General features: G+C 32.0%; 1 long non-coding RNA gene across 1 annotated transcript in view; it reads left to right on the top strand.

Annotated features, from left to right (window-relative positions):
* Positions 1–17312, top strand: part of LOC135225619 (uncharacterized) — a 568725-nt gene that overhangs the window by 213111 nt on the left and 338302 nt on the right. The window lies entirely within an intron of this gene.

Genomic DNA, 17312 nt, shown 5'->3' with positions numbered 1-17312 from the left:
AATTCCATTTTAATAGATTTGTGTTTGTTGGATAAATGGAAAACTGCGCAGTAATCTTATTAGCAACCTGTGTTTGATTCTCGTTAGACGCGAATATTACCAGAAAAAATAGAGTAGTCATGTTTATATTCTATACTAATGGGATCAGGAGGACGTAATTATCACCGAGAACACAAATGTATGTATGTATATATATATATATATATATATATATATATATATATATATATATATTATATATATATATATATATATGTATATATGTATATATATAATCATATATATATATATATATATATATATATATATATATATATATATATATATACATATATATATGATATATATCCATATATAGTTATATATTATATATATATATATATATATATATATATATATATATATATATATATATTATATATATTTAAAAGTTGTCTCGCCTTGGACAGTGATAAGCTTTGGTTTGAATGACAAAAATGTATTTTAAATTGATAAGAATTCATCAGCTGCTGGAACATACTCAATAGGCGTAATCACCTATGACATAATTTATACCCCAAAATTTCTAGTTTAAAAAAAACAGATCCCAGAAAAAAAAAGGTATTTTGTAGATTTTTATATCCAAGCGAGTCTAATGACTTGAACATAGCTAATGAAGGCGTCTAATTACACGCCTAGTTTAATTAATGTATCAGTATTATACAAACGAGCTAGAAGTGGTGCTTATGAATGTCATTTTCGCTTACTCGGGGAGTAAGCCTGCAACTACTTGTTGGTTTTGCTGTTGTTCTTGCTGTTGTTGTTTTTGTTAGGTTGGTTGGAAACTCCAATGAAAAATCCTGAAAAGGTGTTTCGCTTTGATTTAAAGATACAGGTATTTTTCGGTGGATATTTATGATTTATTTATTAGAATGGAAATGTGAAAAACAAATAATATGCACGATAAACAGTATAAAACAAATTATTTCTAATAATATGTAGCGTATTTATTTCAATTTTTGTTGGTGAAGCAACGCTCTATTTGACTAGGTTTCAGTACGCTCCCCCGATAAACTTGTTTTTGTAGATTTTTATATCCTAGCAAGTCTAATCACTTGAACATTGGCATCAAGACATCTAATTACACGCCTAGTTTAATGTATTGATATTATACAGACGAGGTAGAAGTTGCGCTTTTTATCACTAGAGGGCCTGAATGAACTGGACGTCGAATTGAGGATTAGGACGTTAACAAGAATTTAAATGTTTTCTGTTGATTCGTTGCTGTAATGGTCTTTTAACAGTCAGAATGTGTTACACAGAGAATATTTAAACTAATCATTACACACCCATTAATTAAAGAATAATGAAGAGTGATTTACTCTGTGCGCTTTTTCCATCTATTCCACTACACTTCATTTTCTGTGACTCATGATTGGTAGAAAATGAATAGCATAATTCTGCAGATATAAAAAAAATATATTTAATTAAATAATAGCCTCACTGACTGACCTGCCTATCATACAAGGGTATTTAAAAGTTGCCAGAGTTTTATGCTAATTGCTTTACAGGGAATTAAGCTCCTGCCAAAAGCTGTTATTTCGTTTGGTGCTGATCTTGTACATGAAAAAACACATTTTTATCCAGGCTAGATTAAGTCTGGCAGCATCAAAAGAATGCTAACAGTTATTTATATTCTTGCAACTATTATTATCAAAACTAGAATCTATGAATATAGATGTCGTTAAGAAACAGATTGCATATAGTGAAGAGTATTAGTTTCTCTAGATGTGTTTTCGTCATAACAAAGTAAAAGAGAAAAAATGTAAAAACCGCCGGATTTACAGCATGAAGCGATTAACCTGAAAATAACTTGAGCATCTTGTGATTGCATTCTCTCTTCGGATGATTTTAGGAGATCGGAACTTTCTATCGTATCTGCATGTAATGAGCACATAAACTGCCTCAGTTGGTTGTCCAGAGGTCCACATCAGGCCTTTTATCCATTTCAACACTTTTTAGCAGCCGTCAGGGAAGAAATAATGTAATCCAGCTGACTCACACATCAAAGATATTCTTTGATATTCTTTCCTTTCTCTTTAACGTCGTTACTTCTCTTATCCTTTCCCCTTCTTGTTCCATCTCAGACACTGGAGGAAAAATGAAAAATCTGGTTCCTCTCTAAAGGGAATAAATGCAGTCCCATATTTTAGCTGATCTGAAGGTGAAGAGTGAATGTTGAGGTTGGTGTTTAAGATCTGTAAAAGGTTACATAATCAGTTCCTCTTTGGACGAGTGGGTTACGTGCTCGCCTACCGCACGGTACAGATACAAACCTAGCCACGTAGAAATAGTATCCAATTCTTCGGGCCAGCTCTAGGAGAGCTGTTAATCTTAATTCAACTTACGTGAATGGAATTTAAAAGTAGATGCTGATGAATCTCATATAGATACTAGAATAAAGAAGCAGTCGACTGACGAAAGCCATGATGTGGAAAACTTGTATAGGTGATGTGAGAATAAGAAATGAATATTTGCAAAGCAGAGAACGAAACAAGGAAGGTAATGGGACCTCCTTGAGAGGAAAGGGAATGGAAGTTACTATGTGTGGCATGGTTTCATTTTAGCTAACGGTAAATATCAGAAGTCGATATCAGTGAAGATTTTAACTTGCTTGTGTTTGGTCGAAGTATTTGAATTGTTGCTTCTAGTGGGTGGTATTCGCGTGCGCTTTCAGTCAGATCCCCTTTCTTCTTTAATTATGACCCTCCACATTCAAATAACCATCCACTACAACCGTCAAATAACTCCCGTAGAGGGATAATGCCGTCGGTGCATCTCTTGCGATGCACTGTAGGCATTATTGAAGGTTCTTTGCAACGCCACTTCGTCCCCTAGCTGCAAAAACTCGTTCGTTTTACTGCTCCTCCGTTCATGTTATCATTCTTCCCTGTTACTCTTCACCCTCTCCTAACAATTAATTCCTAGTGCAGCTGCGAGGTTTTCCTCCTGTTACACCTGTAAGACCGTTTTATTGTCAATTACCGTTTCAGCTCTGAATGACCTCATAGGTCCCAGCGCTTGGCCTTAATCCTATATTCGATTCTATACTACCGGTCAAATAAACATTAACTTCCCCGAATGAGCTAGTGAGGTCAGGTCCTCCTAGCCAGGAAACAAGTGTCTTGACCGCTATGTTAAGAAGTTTGGTTGAATCGCAAAGTTCCATAAAATGTTAATGTTGGATATCTTTAGATAAATATGGTAGAGCTCTGTACACAGCCTGGAGAATCATACGAACCAGAAGGAGTCGTATCCAAAAAGGAATCTTACCCAGGGGAATAAAAAACGGATGAAAAATGTAGAATCTTCGTCCCTGAGCAAAGAGAATGACTTACCAGACATCAGTTGGATGAGAGATCAGCTCCACCTGGCAGCTTGTGGGGAAGAACAAATACATCTTTGGGAGCGAACGTTTGCTGTATCTCCTCCCGCTGTTTGCTCCTAATTAACAATCATGGCTTTTCCTGAAGGCAATTACTGCTTGCAGGTGATAAATAACTGCGGACGGGTTATAACATGTATTCTTAATGAGACCCCCTCCCTGAACGTGCTTGAAAGAAAAATCATTAGGCACTTGTTTTTTGGATAATCCTTTGAGTCTGTCTTCGTTGGGTAGGGTTAAAGGTTGGATAGATTGAGGTGGTATGGGATTTTGATGATCAGATCATTATTTAATGCATTTTTCGACCAGTAAATATTTATCAGTCTCAAAGCAAACGTTAGTAGATGCCCATATGAAATGATTTTCGTTTCCTCATGATAAAAATGTATGCCTCTTCAATAGTACCTTAGAAAATGTAGGCTTTAAATAGATAAATGAATTCCGTTTGATGGTAGATTTGTATTTACCTGGCATATTTGTAGGTTGTAAGTGTACTTTTTTTTGTAGGGTCCTGTAAGCTTACTTTAATAATATTACTTTATTTTTTTTTTTTTTGTAGGTTGTAGTACGTTAGCTTTAATTAAATTATTTTATTACTTTTTAGTGATATTAATTTTATGTTTTGCAGGTTGTTTAGTAAGTTTACTTTAATTGTATTACTGTAGTTTTTTGTAGATTTGTTGTAAAGTTACTTTATTTATATTATTTTTTATTTTTTGTGTGTTATATTTAAGTTTAATTTAATTATATTATTTTAATTGTTTGTTTAAGTTTTTTGTATTAATTATAGTGTTTTTTTTGTTAGTTGGTATAATTTCACTTTAATGATACTGATTTTGTTTTTATTTTTGCAGGTGTTGTAAGTTTAACATCTGTTATATTAATTTATTTTTATTAGTTTCAATTTCATATACAGTTGAATAAAAACTGGACTTTTATAATTTTTTTTTTATAAAATGAACAAAGAGTGAGATTTTGTCTTAGTTCCAATTAACTGATTTATTCTCATTTATAGCCATCGGATTCGGAAGTCATCTCCTTCATCACATTTAAAGCACTGTGATTATTTACCTAGATCCCTGCTAATTAAATTAGTCTGAAGGTTTGATTTCCACTTTTAATAACTGATGCCTTTTCTTATTTGTGTAATTAGTTATTTATTTTATTATTTCTTTTACTTACGTAATATCATGTAATAATGTTGAAGTAGTTGTCAAATTACTCACAAACGTTTTAGAAGTGTTTAAGTGTCCTACGGTCTTTGAATATTGTTTGCTAATTCAGAGAGTTTCCCCACCTCTACAATATGAAAAAAGCTAATAAAAAAAAAAAAATCAAGTAATGAAATTATCTTAACAAACAAAGCCATTCGACCCCCCCCTTAATAAGTATCGTGCTTTTAATTTACGTGATCCAACGCTGGTTATTTCACTGAAATTGGAGGAATATTGTCACAATATTGGAATTGGGGCGTTACATTTGATTTATGATTTCCTATGATATGCAGTCTCGGTATTATTATACTAAATAAAGCGTCACAGACCCTTCTGTTATTTATGTCCGTTGGATTATTGGTTTTATCTAATTAGGTAGACAGTATGTATGCATGCACACACTTTCGTACAAAGATGAAGACATGCTTTCACACACACACACACACACACACGAGCATGGACTAGAAAATTTATGTATATTTTCTTTGTAAATATGTATTTAAATAAATTTGAAAGACTTCACGAAAAATTATTAGGAAATGTGAATGACTTTCTGGTATGAAACGTCATCATTCATAATAGTCTTGTCTTTTTTTCTGTCTTTTGAGAACAGAATTTATTTCCTCTTACACCAATTTATGGTCATTTAGTATCACGGATGTGATTGAAGAAGGCAGTATTTTCATTGATTATTTTTAGTTATACTCCCAAGAGAATGATTTGCTCAAGCTTTTTGGGTAATGACTTGTCAGAATACCCTTCCTGTTATGACTGTCTGGTAGGAGGTGTGTGTGTGTGTGTGTGTGTGTGTGTGTGTGTGTTTGTGTGTGTCAGTACTGTGGTGCAGATGCTCTGGTTCCATGAAGAAGTGAATAACCTTTTATTCAGCAACGTAATTGTAAAGATCTGGGACTTTGAATCTCAAGATATAGTATCTTAAGATATACAAGATCCACGCAACCATTTACACACATGTGATACTTAAGCAGTTCATTTTGTGTATTTATATTCTGTGTTGCATGTTGATACTTATTTAACCTCTTTGTTTTATATATATATAAATTTACTTATATTTATTTATTATTTATTTATCTATTTTGTGTTTAGATCCAATTATTTATTTATTTTTACCTTAATACCAATGTGATATCCAAGAGTAGCTGTTGCCATAAATACTCCCTCACAATATGGACTGGCCTTGAAGCTGCATCTTTGCCAATAAATTTGGCTAGGATTTATCGGCACCTGTTTTCTTATACATTTCACTACAGACGTCAAGGAACGGCATTAAGTTGTTTAGTATCCAATTAAGGAAGAGGAATGGGAAGACAAGGTTCTAAATGAAGCTATATGGAACTTATAAGCAAGTGATAAGATCATTTGATTGGTGAAAATCATGTGTTCGTTAAAACTCTTCAGTATGACAGTTTTCAGTCCAGTTTTAAGTCAGTGGTTTGTAACTGTCAGTCGTATACGCAAAGCGAAGTGATGGGATCATTCTGTTGGTGAAAATAACTCACAATAAACAACTCTTCAATAAAATATTCTTCATGTCAGTTTTGAAGTTCTTGGCTTATAATTGTCAATATCTACATGCTTACGTCTTTGAACAAACAATGACAAGTCAAAAACCATTCGCTTTTTGTTTTCCAAAAATAGATGTGATATGTTTGCGTGTTGGTATAAAATATAAACGTTGACAAGCATCGAAAGTGTTTTATTTCTCTAGAAACGGATGAATGACTACTTTCCTCGGAACTGTGACCTAATCCCGAGAAAATTCCGGTGTTGTTCGCAGAAATTAATTTGAAGCTGCTGTGCCAAGAGTTCACTATTTCACTTCACAACTCCGAGAATTTGTAAACACTGGTCTCCAGAATTTGAGCATACGGACGTTTTTGAATAAACTAATAGCATCTCTCTCTCTCTCTCTCTCTCTCTCTCTCTCTCTCTCTCTCTCTCTCTCTCTCTCTCTCTCATTTTCCACTTAAGATAGGCTTCGGAATAGCTGCAGTGTCAACATAAAAACATATATATATAGGCTTATACTTTACTCGGCTTTCATTCAATTAAAGTTATTGTGTATTGTCACGTATTTCCCAAACGCCAACTTGAATTATTCACTCAAAAAAGATACAAAAAGTGCATTGAAATCTCCTTTCAAAAGAAAACCTTAATATGTGATTGTTACTAATACAGGAAAGTCAATTCCCCCCCCCCCTCTCTCTCTCTCTCTCTCTCTCTCTCTCCTCTCCCTCTCTCTCTGTGTGGTGTGTGAGTGTGTGTGACAGCGATGTTAGCCCGGAGAACTGACTGAACGAATCAATCGATTCGCGCATCAGAAGATCGCACAAGCTCCCTGCGACTTTCTTTCCCAGTTGCGTTTCCGTCTGTTCCTCTCTCCTTTAAGCCGAGACCAGTCTCTCCCTCCCTTGTTTATTTCTTACTTCCTCTCCATTATCTAGTATTTACTTTTCCCACTTTCTCTGAAGATTTGGCATCGTTCCAAGCGATCTCTCTCTCTCTCTCTCTCCTCTCTCTCTCTCTCTCTTTTAATGGGGCACATCTGTACCCTATTATAATTTTAATACCTTTCCAAGTATCTCTCTCTTTCAATTCCTATGCAACTGTCTCTCTCTCTCTCACTCTCTGTCAATGGGGAACATCCCCTCTGTACCCTACTGTTTCAATTCCTGTAGAATTTCTCTCTCTCTCTCTCTCCTCTCTCTCTCTTCTCTCTCTCTCTCTCTCTCTCTCTCTCTCTCTCTCTCAACATGGAACGCATCTCTTCACTGCCATTTCAGTTCATATCCAAGATTTATTTCTCTATTGGTAATTGACAGCATCTGTATTCTGTCATGGTATTAATTCCTTTATGATATGTATTTCCATGTAATTTTCACTAGATTAATTGCGTGAGCTTACCTGAACAACAAGAGAGATTTTATGTCTTTGCTTTTGTTGATTAGTTAATCTGAAAGGTTAGGAAATGTGAGCATGATAATTTGTTCATGATTGTTTGGGATTGAAGGTGATTTTTGTCTTTTTGCAGATTGAATATTAATTCAGAACTCTGAAGTACAAACACAGTTATGACAGAGGCGTGTTTATGTAGTAATCGTGTTTTCAGAGTGTTGATAGTAGTTTTCCATACTCTAATTTTTTAATAACCTACGAGATCATTTCAGTTTTTTAACCTTTTTATTCCTAGAAAATGTAATGTCCGTCAAGAGAAAGAAGATTCAGTCTTTTTATACAAGGAAATGTATAAACAAAACAGGTGCTAATAAATATCTCTTGGATGAATAAATAATAAAGTTATTCTTCAAGTGACGAAGATTGGGAGATCTCAGGCTATATTTATGTAGTCCCTTCTTCATTTCAATAGGGCGATTTAAAAGTGAAGTTTGAAATTTTTTAGGCTTTTTTCATTTTTCATTGTAGTCCCATTACAGGTAACAAATTTGATTTCTGTAAGTAAAGCGCGAAATAATATACATGACAAACGTAAAGTTAATGGACTGAGATCGAATCGAATTTTTATGAGTTTTGCTTTCATAGTTTTTGTATATTTTTCCTGTCTGTTAGCGGGATTAAATGTAGATCTTAATTTCGTTTAGGGAGTGAGTTGGCTTAAAATAATAAAGCACTTTCTTCAGTGACATGTATATATATATATATATATATATATATATATATATATATATATATATATATATATATATATATATATATATAATATATATATATATATATAGGCACAATCCACTTAGGAAAGTGAAAAAACAGTGCTGCGAGGCCTTTCGACTTGTCGTCCTCCATTGTTTACCTTTCCCTCGTGGATTTTGCTTTTTATTTATTTAGTCATTGCTTTCCACATTTTCGTGATTCATTTATGGCATATATGTATGTATGTATATATATATATATACATATATATATATATATATATATATATATACATACATATATATTATATATATATATATATATATATGTATATATATATATACTTTTATATATAATGTGAAAGCCGTATACAAAATTTATTTAGTCGTTGGCATCTCTATGTTTTACATATTTTACATGATTCCTTATGTTGGATTCTGGGAAAGGTGCTAAGTGAGGAGGAACTGACTACTTTGGAATCCATAACGATCAACTGACCACTCCAACTCTCAACAACCAATCATCCTCAACACAGCCGTTTGTTGGTTAATGTTTTAACTCAGTGTTTTTTTTCTTCATTTATGTTATCCTTTACGCCAGCTTAAGCCTTCGCTACCAATATTGGTAAGTGCTCTGTGGTCATTTGCTGTTATTTGTCTTTACCTTTTTGTTCTCTGTCCTGCCCTAAGATATAAATAAGGTGAGAGATAGAATTAATAAATCAATCTTCAAACGGCGTTTTCAGCCTTGAAAATGCATCAAGCGATGTGAAACGTAGGCTCATGAGTAAATGTTTTGCACATTTATATATATATATATATATATATATATATATATATATATATATATATATAAACTGTTTATTTTGGAATTATAATAATATATTATAATATATATAAAAAAACTATTGATGTCGGAATTAAGTAGCTTTTGATGCAAAATTTGGATGACGCTTTTATTGGGCTTCTTGTCTCTTCTGCCAGCTTTGTATAAGTCAGGTAAAACATCGCATTGATCGTCTGTATTGGTTTTTTTATAACGAAGAAGTTTTATACTTAAATCTCCTCTGGATTGATCAAGGTTAGGTTTAAGGATTAGTACGCATAGAATATATATATATATATATATATATATATATATATATATATATATATATATGATATATATATATATATATATATATATATATATATATATATATATATATATATATATATATATATATATATATATATAAATCGTATATACATACATACCTACGTATGTAATAATTATATGATTTTTTTGGGGTGTGTGTGTGTTGTGTGTGTATATACGCGAGCGCCAGAGAGAGAGAGAGCGAGTTACCTGCCGACGCCGCAGAAGGTGAAGGAAACACACTTAATTTTAAGAAATTTTTATTCATCATATTTCATCACCGATAAGGAAGCTAGGTGTTTTTATTGAAGTAAGATTTATAGAAACCTCAGACTTAAACATTTTATGTAAATTAGCGTTCATGACTGAAAGTAATAGTCAACGATGTGTGTTTCAGAAACATATATTAAACCTTTCTTAAATAAAATGACTGCTTTCATAATTTAGTTGATTATTGATGTTTAGTGAATTTTTTAATGTTTCATGACGGGTTGATTGAGGGCATAGACTCCAAACTGTAGGTGTGAAACACTTGTCTTTCTCAAATGCTTATTGCTTATGACGGAATATTCCTTTGTATTTACAAATGTAATAGATAATTTTTTTGTTGTTGAATTTGTTCATTGGTTGGTTTATATAATTGAAGTTATCTTTTGAATTATATACTATTTACCTGAATATATTGAAGAAATAAGGTAATTCAGTTAGAATAAATAAGGTGATTCAATGAGCAGAGACATTAGGGTCTGAAGACTTATGACGTAATCCAAGTCGTAGGGCCGATGGAGTCCTCAGAGGATCCTTCCTTCCTTCCTCGGCTCCAGAATCTCCAGGAATGGCTCCTGAGTCCGAAGTTTCTGACTCCCTCAGACAATATTAGTTCTCCAAATCTGCTGTGGTTTGAAACGTTTCCTTCTGTATATGAGCTGATCAGTTCACAATATATCTTAATAAATCTTCATCTTCATAAGCAATGAAACATTTTAACGTGAAAGCGGTTTGTGTTGTATATTCACAAATGCAGAGGAATATTCCCTGTCTTGACCAAATAAGAGTAAGGGACAAGTTGTCTACACACTATATCGCCTGCATCACAAAACATCCCGTCATGGAGCTTTGTAAATTCAATAAAAATCAATTATTACAAATATAAGACTATCTAAATGTATTTAAGAAAAACTGAATACGTCTTTTTGATGAATATATGAAATATTTTTTTCCTTTATGTAATAGATAGAAGCTTTACATAAAATGATCCAATCTCTAATATCTGTAAATTATTACTTCAATCAGCTATGTACTTGACCTCCAGGTGTTAAAAACTTATGAATAAAATACTTTAAATAGACAGTTGTTTCATTTCACCTACCGGGGCGTCGGACTCTCTCTGTCTCTCTCGCGGTCACACACACACACACACACACAAAAGAATATAATGCTATATATATATAATGTGTGTATAGACAGCGTTTCTCAACCTGTGCGCCCCAAGGAATAGGAAATTATTCTAATGTTTTAAAATATCTTATTATTTTCATAAATTTTGTAGACACCGAGTATGTTTCTATGTCTGAGTCAGTCTTTGATATTTGACATTTTTAATCTGGAAAGGTAAATTCCTTAATTTTTCTTTTCATTTCATTGAGGGTTTGAATCAGTAATTACTGGCCTCTTTTTTTTATGAATTTTAATCCTGCTAATCTTCTTCGTTGTTGCTTCTTAGCCGGAAAAAACATGACAACTGTCAGTTTTTTTTTTTTTTTTTTTTTGTTTTTTTTGTTTTCCTTATGGCTAACTGGAAACAACATTTTTTCCTTTTTGCGAACCACCTTCTTTCTCACAAGTTTAAACTGTGTTTTTGTTTTATGCTTTGCAAAAATTCTTGCTAAATGAAAAACTGGATATTTGATAATTATTTCATCCTTGTAATCTCATTATCGGAAAAAATAGTTTGAGAAATAATAATAATTTTTTTATTTCGATATATGAATTTCCATAAAAAATGTTAAGAACCAATCCTTTTCCAGTACTTTTTGACTGGTTCTACGAAATCTTCAGTCTCATTCGTGGTTGAAATGGAACTGACAATCTTAATCTTTAATTACTTTTGGTAGATTAAAAAAAAAATTCGTGATTCTCTCTCTGTCTGTGTGATACTTGAATATTAGATAGTAGAATTGTTGTGATGAAGAGTACTATATTCTTCTTTTGACATAATCTTAAGTTCCGGCATTTTCCATCGATTCTCAGCCACGGTAGCTGCCTGTCACACTTAATCTCTGATTCCCATTCATAAAAGCAAAGCAGGAATAATAATAAATTTTCCCCTGAGGCCAGACACCAGAAAAAACTAAGCCTAATCTAGTACAGTGATCCAGATTTGTGGATCCAGGTTAATGACTTCACAACAATGTCAGTGCAGTGGATGAAGGACACAGCTAATACCCAGTTTTCCTTGAGGTCGGTTTCGGTTGCTATAGAATTAACCAGTGCAGCAATCCAGGTTAATGACTTATAATCCAGGTTAATGACTTCTGGTCACCATATGGTGGCTGTGTGGTATGTCAAAGCCGTTTGTTTACGATTCGTGACGATGTTTAAAAGCAAAGTCATCTGCGATTCTGGTCAGTCAGTCAGTAGATACCTAACTTCTGCTACATTACTCTTGAAAGGTCTTGTTCAAGACACTCAGTGAATCATAATTTTTGGACTTTTATATAATAGAAAACCAGGTGGACTACCCATAAAATGGACATATTTTTAAGCAAGAAGGTACTGGTAATTCATAGATGCGCCCTGAGGTAAAAAGGTTGAGAAACACTGGTATAGACTGTCAAAACTAACAGCTGTTCGATTTTGTTTTATGAGAGAAGTATCTCAAAAAGAGAAATGAGAATTAAAAAACTTTGCAGTATTAGAACAACAGCTTTTTACCCTCAAATTAAACAAGTTAAATTTCAAATAAAAAATGTCAATTTCAAATTTAAAAAAGTGAAATCAAATTAAAATGAATAAAAATCAAATTAAAAAGATCTAATTCAGATTAAAAAAGGTGAAAATCAAATTAAATTAAATAAGATGAACTTTAAATTAAAAAAGTAAATCTATTTCAAATTAAAATAAATGTACCTCAATAGAAAAAAGTTTTCAAATTGTTTTTCATGTGCAAAAAGCAAAAAGCATAGCCTAATTTTAATTTTGTAATAATGATGGACGAGTAATGTATGGCAGTGTTTGCTATGGGCTAAGAACAGTAGTCGGCTTGCATAGAATTCCATCATTATTACAATATTAAAATTAGGCTATAATTTTTGCTTTTTTGCACATGGAAAAACAACCAAGTTGCAAATTTTCTGTATTGTACATTTATTCTAATTTTAAATTGATTTATTTTAATTTGAAGTCCATTTTTTTTTTTTAAATTAGATTTTCACCTTTTTTATTGAATTTGATCTTTTTTCATTATATTTTTATCTTTTTAAAATAGATTTTCACCTTTTTTAATTGAAAATTTACCTTTTTTAATTTGAGTGTAAAAAGCTGTAGTAGACAGATGAACATGTGATGTTTTACCTGCCTTCTGTCTTCTGCTACAGATGCAAGGGAAAAGGAAGCCTCCCAAAAGAAAAAATGGCTCTTTATATATGTAAATTAAAGGCTGTAGTTGCACATTATGTATGTGTTTTGTGTGTATATATATATATTATGTATATATAGTATACATGTTTTGAATGAGCTTCTAAAAATTGTTTTAGATGATGATGTACTCGTTTCTTATTTTGATTCCTTATATATCAAAATCGCATTTTTTGTTTATTAAGCTAAAATGGATAAAAGGATGGATAAATAATTAAAGCTTTTAATATTAAGTTATCGAAGAAAAAGGGTATTGAAATAGTATCAATAGAAGAAAAAGGATAATTAAAACAACGGGACTAACAATGACATCCATAGCCTAACCTCAACATTACAAAAATTGGGAGTAGTTCGAAAGGATTTGAAAAACCTTTAGGTTTATCTTTTTGTTTCCTGTGTTGTTCTAAAGGTTACTTTATATTCTTCTTTATGCATGAAAAATTATTTTTAATTTCATGATAAAAAAAAATAAATTTTCCCTTTCCTTCTGCAAAAAAAAAAAAAAAAAAAATTGTATCTCGCCACGGCAGTAAAATCTTCTGGCAGTAAAATTAATCTTTTTCTTCAGGCATGAAAAAACTATTTCTCCATCTGATGTAAGATCAACAATTTTTAATTTCCTAGCAAAAAAAAACTCCTTTTCCTTCAGCGAAAAGAAAAAAACTTTGTGGACAAATATATGAAAAAGAAAGCATTAGTATTTCTTTTATCAGGAAAATTTGGCGGAAAATTAACTACTTCGTCTTTAGGCTGGAAACAATAATTGTTCCATTTGGCATAAAAAAGTTATGAATAAATTCGCAGCAAAAAGAAAAAAATTCCCTTTCCTTTCTAGAAAAACAAATTGTATTTTCATGAGGAAAATCTTCCGGCAGGAAAAATTAGGGGAGGCGAAGTGAACAAATCAGACCGAATTAGGGATGAAAAGAAAAAGAGTAGAGGAGAGAGAGAGAGAGAGAGTAGGAAGCAGACGGCCACTTCTCTTACTGTTTCTGAACCTCGCTCTTTCGTTTATCTCCTGATTCCGTGTTTATCGTCGATTCTTACATTCTGCTGTGTTTTGGAATCTTTTCTTGTTCTTTTTCCCTTTTTTATCTTCTCTCGCCATCTTTGTAAGGGTCTCTACTCTTATCTTGCATCTTAAATAAATTTGGGGGGGAGGGGGAGGAGGCGGGAAGGGGTTTGTTCGGCCACTTTCAACATTTGCAGTATTCCATTAGATTTTAACACTAGTTAACCCTCTTTCCTCTTAGTTTTTAATTTTATTATTTTTATTTTATGTACTTATATATCTATTTTAATATATTTTCGGTCTCGTTGATTAACACGAAAAGGCAATTGTAATGTGTAATCTTTTTAAAATCTCAAAATAATCCAAACTAACTAATCCATCAATAACTACAATATGGTGGTTTGCTACCTATCACCTCACCAGACCTAGTATTGGGTTATTTGCAAAATCAATAATTGACTGCTCTCTTGATAACAGGATTTTTTTTTTTTTTTAATATGATAAGAAAAATTCTCACTTGGCTAAAACATTAATTTTTTTTTCAATGATAAATCTGAACCTGTGACATACCGAATAGTTCGCTGTAAATCCTGATTTTGCTATTAAGAATTCGTTACATACCGTACAATTTCCTGTTATCCATTCACATAGGAACCCGGGATTAAGATACTATTCGTTATAAGCCAGGGTCCTTTACAGGCCTCTACGTTATGATCGAGCTATGATATGAATAATATATATATATATATATATATATATATATATATTATATATATCATAAATATATATATATATATATTATATATATATATATATATATATATATATATATATATTTTAAAACTACAAGAGGAATTTACTTCATTGTGGATTGTATCCCCTTTTACTTAGAGGTACGACATAGTACATGGCTTGCATATATATATATATAATATATATATATATATATATATATATATATATATATATATATATATATATATATAAATATATATATACCTATACATTATATATATATACATATATATATATATTTATGTGTGTGTTATATATTTATATGTATATATGAGTGTCTTTGTGCGCGGCGCGCGCGTATATATATATTCACACATTTATTCAAAAGCTGATGTTTTTCCCACAACGCTTGATGTATTTTCAAGGTCATGAAAAGGAAGTTGAAAACAGAAATACTTTATATATCATATGAAAGGCATATGAGAATTTATTTAGTCGTTGGCGTTTATATGTTTTACATATTCTAGCATGATTCCTTATGTTAGATTGTGGGGAAGGTGCGAAGTGAGGAGGAACGAACTACTTGGAATCTATATCGATCAAACTGACCATTCCAACTCTCAACAACCAATCATCGTTAACTCAGCTGTTTGTTGCTTAATGTTTTTTTTTTTCCAGTGTGTCTTTTTAGTTTATGTTATCCTTTACGTCGTTTAGCCTTCGGTACCAATATAGGGTAAGTGCGCTGTGCTCCTTTGGTGTTTTATTCGCTTTCCATTTTTTCCATTTTTCTTCTCTGTTCTACCTAAGATATAAATAACAAAGGTGATAATAACTAGATTTTTAGTATTTACATTTGTCAAATTATTAATTAAACAAGTTATCTATTGTTTTTTACTGGATGGCCTATTCCTGTACTTGGATAAATACATTCAAGACATTATTGAGTGTCGGCCCCTGTTCCCTCTCAAATAAACGGTTTGCAAATACACAACCACACACACACCACACCACACCCACCACACCTCCGCAAACACCACCAACACCACCATACCACCCACTACTATTTTATTATAAACATAGTATTATATTATATATTAATATATATATATTAAATATAAACAAAAAACTATGAATGTTGGAATTAAGTATATTTTAATACAAAATTTGGAATACGCTTTTTAGAGAGCTCCTTCTCTGTAGCCAATTTGCCAGCCTTTGCAGAAGTCATGTCAAAACGTCCACAACTGATCGTCTAAATTTGAATTTTATAACGAACAGGTTTTATACTTAAACCTCAAGATGGATTTCTCACTCTCGGTAGGGATTGATCAGGGTCATGTTTAACGATCGGTATGCATAGAATAAATTATAAATGTATATATATATATATTATATATATATATATATATATATATATATATATATATATATATATATATATATATAATATATATATATATATATATATATATATATATGTGGGTGTGTGTGTGTATATATGTATATACACACCCACGTAAATATTAATTATATGATTTTTTGGTGTGTTTTGTGTGTTTTGTGGGTGTAGTAGACGCGCGCGTGAGCGACAGAGAAAGAGAGCGAGTTACCCGCTGACGCCGCAGAAGGTGAAGAAAACACTTAATTTTAAGAAATTTTTATCTTTTTTATAATATTTTATCACCGATGGGGAAGCTAGGTGTTTTATTGAAGTAATATTATAGAAACCTCAGACTTGAACATTTTATGTAAATTTGAGCGTTCTCGGATGAAGGTAATAGTTTAACGATATGTGTTTCAGATACATAAATTAAATGTTTCTTTAATATAATGACTGCTTTCATAATTTAGTTGATTATAGATGTTTAGAGATTTTTTTAATGTTTCATGACGGATTGATTTAGGGCATAGACGCCAAACTGGCCTCTCAAATGGTCATGACAGAAAATATTCCTTCGCATTTATAAATGTAATATGGAAAATTTTCTCGTTGAAATTTTTCATTGGTTATAAAAATGAAGATTTTACTGATAATATAAACTATTTAACTGAATATATTGAAGAAATAGGTAAAATTCAGTGAAAAAAAAAAAAGATGATTCAATGAGTAGAGACATTAAGGGTCTGAAGACATGACGTCATCAAGCCGTGCCGATGGAGTCCTCAGAGGTCTTCCTTCTCGGCTCCAAAATCTCCAGGAAGGGCTCCTGATCAGGTCCGGAGTTTTCTGACTCCCTTAATCAATATCAGTTCGCCAAATCTGCTTTGGGGTGGGATTTTAAAAACTTGTTTCCTTCTGTATCTGAGCTGATCCGTTCACAATATCAATAAATCTTCATCTTCATAAGCAATGAAACGTTTCAACGTGAAAGCAGTTTGTGTTGTAGTCACAAATACGCAGGAATATTCCCTGTCTTGACCATATAAGAGTAAGGGACAATTTTCCAAACACTATATCGCCTGCATCACAAACCATTCCGTC

This window comes from Macrobrachium nipponense, chromosome 13 (assembly GCF_015104395.2).
Source record: "Macrobrachium nipponense isolate FS-2020 chromosome 13, ASM1510439v2, whole genome shotgun sequence".
Taxonomy (NCBI): Eukaryota; Metazoa; Arthropoda; class Malacostraca; order Decapoda; family Palaemonidae; genus Macrobrachium; species Macrobrachium nipponense.
This window is presented reverse-complemented; position numbering and strand designations above follow the sequence as displayed.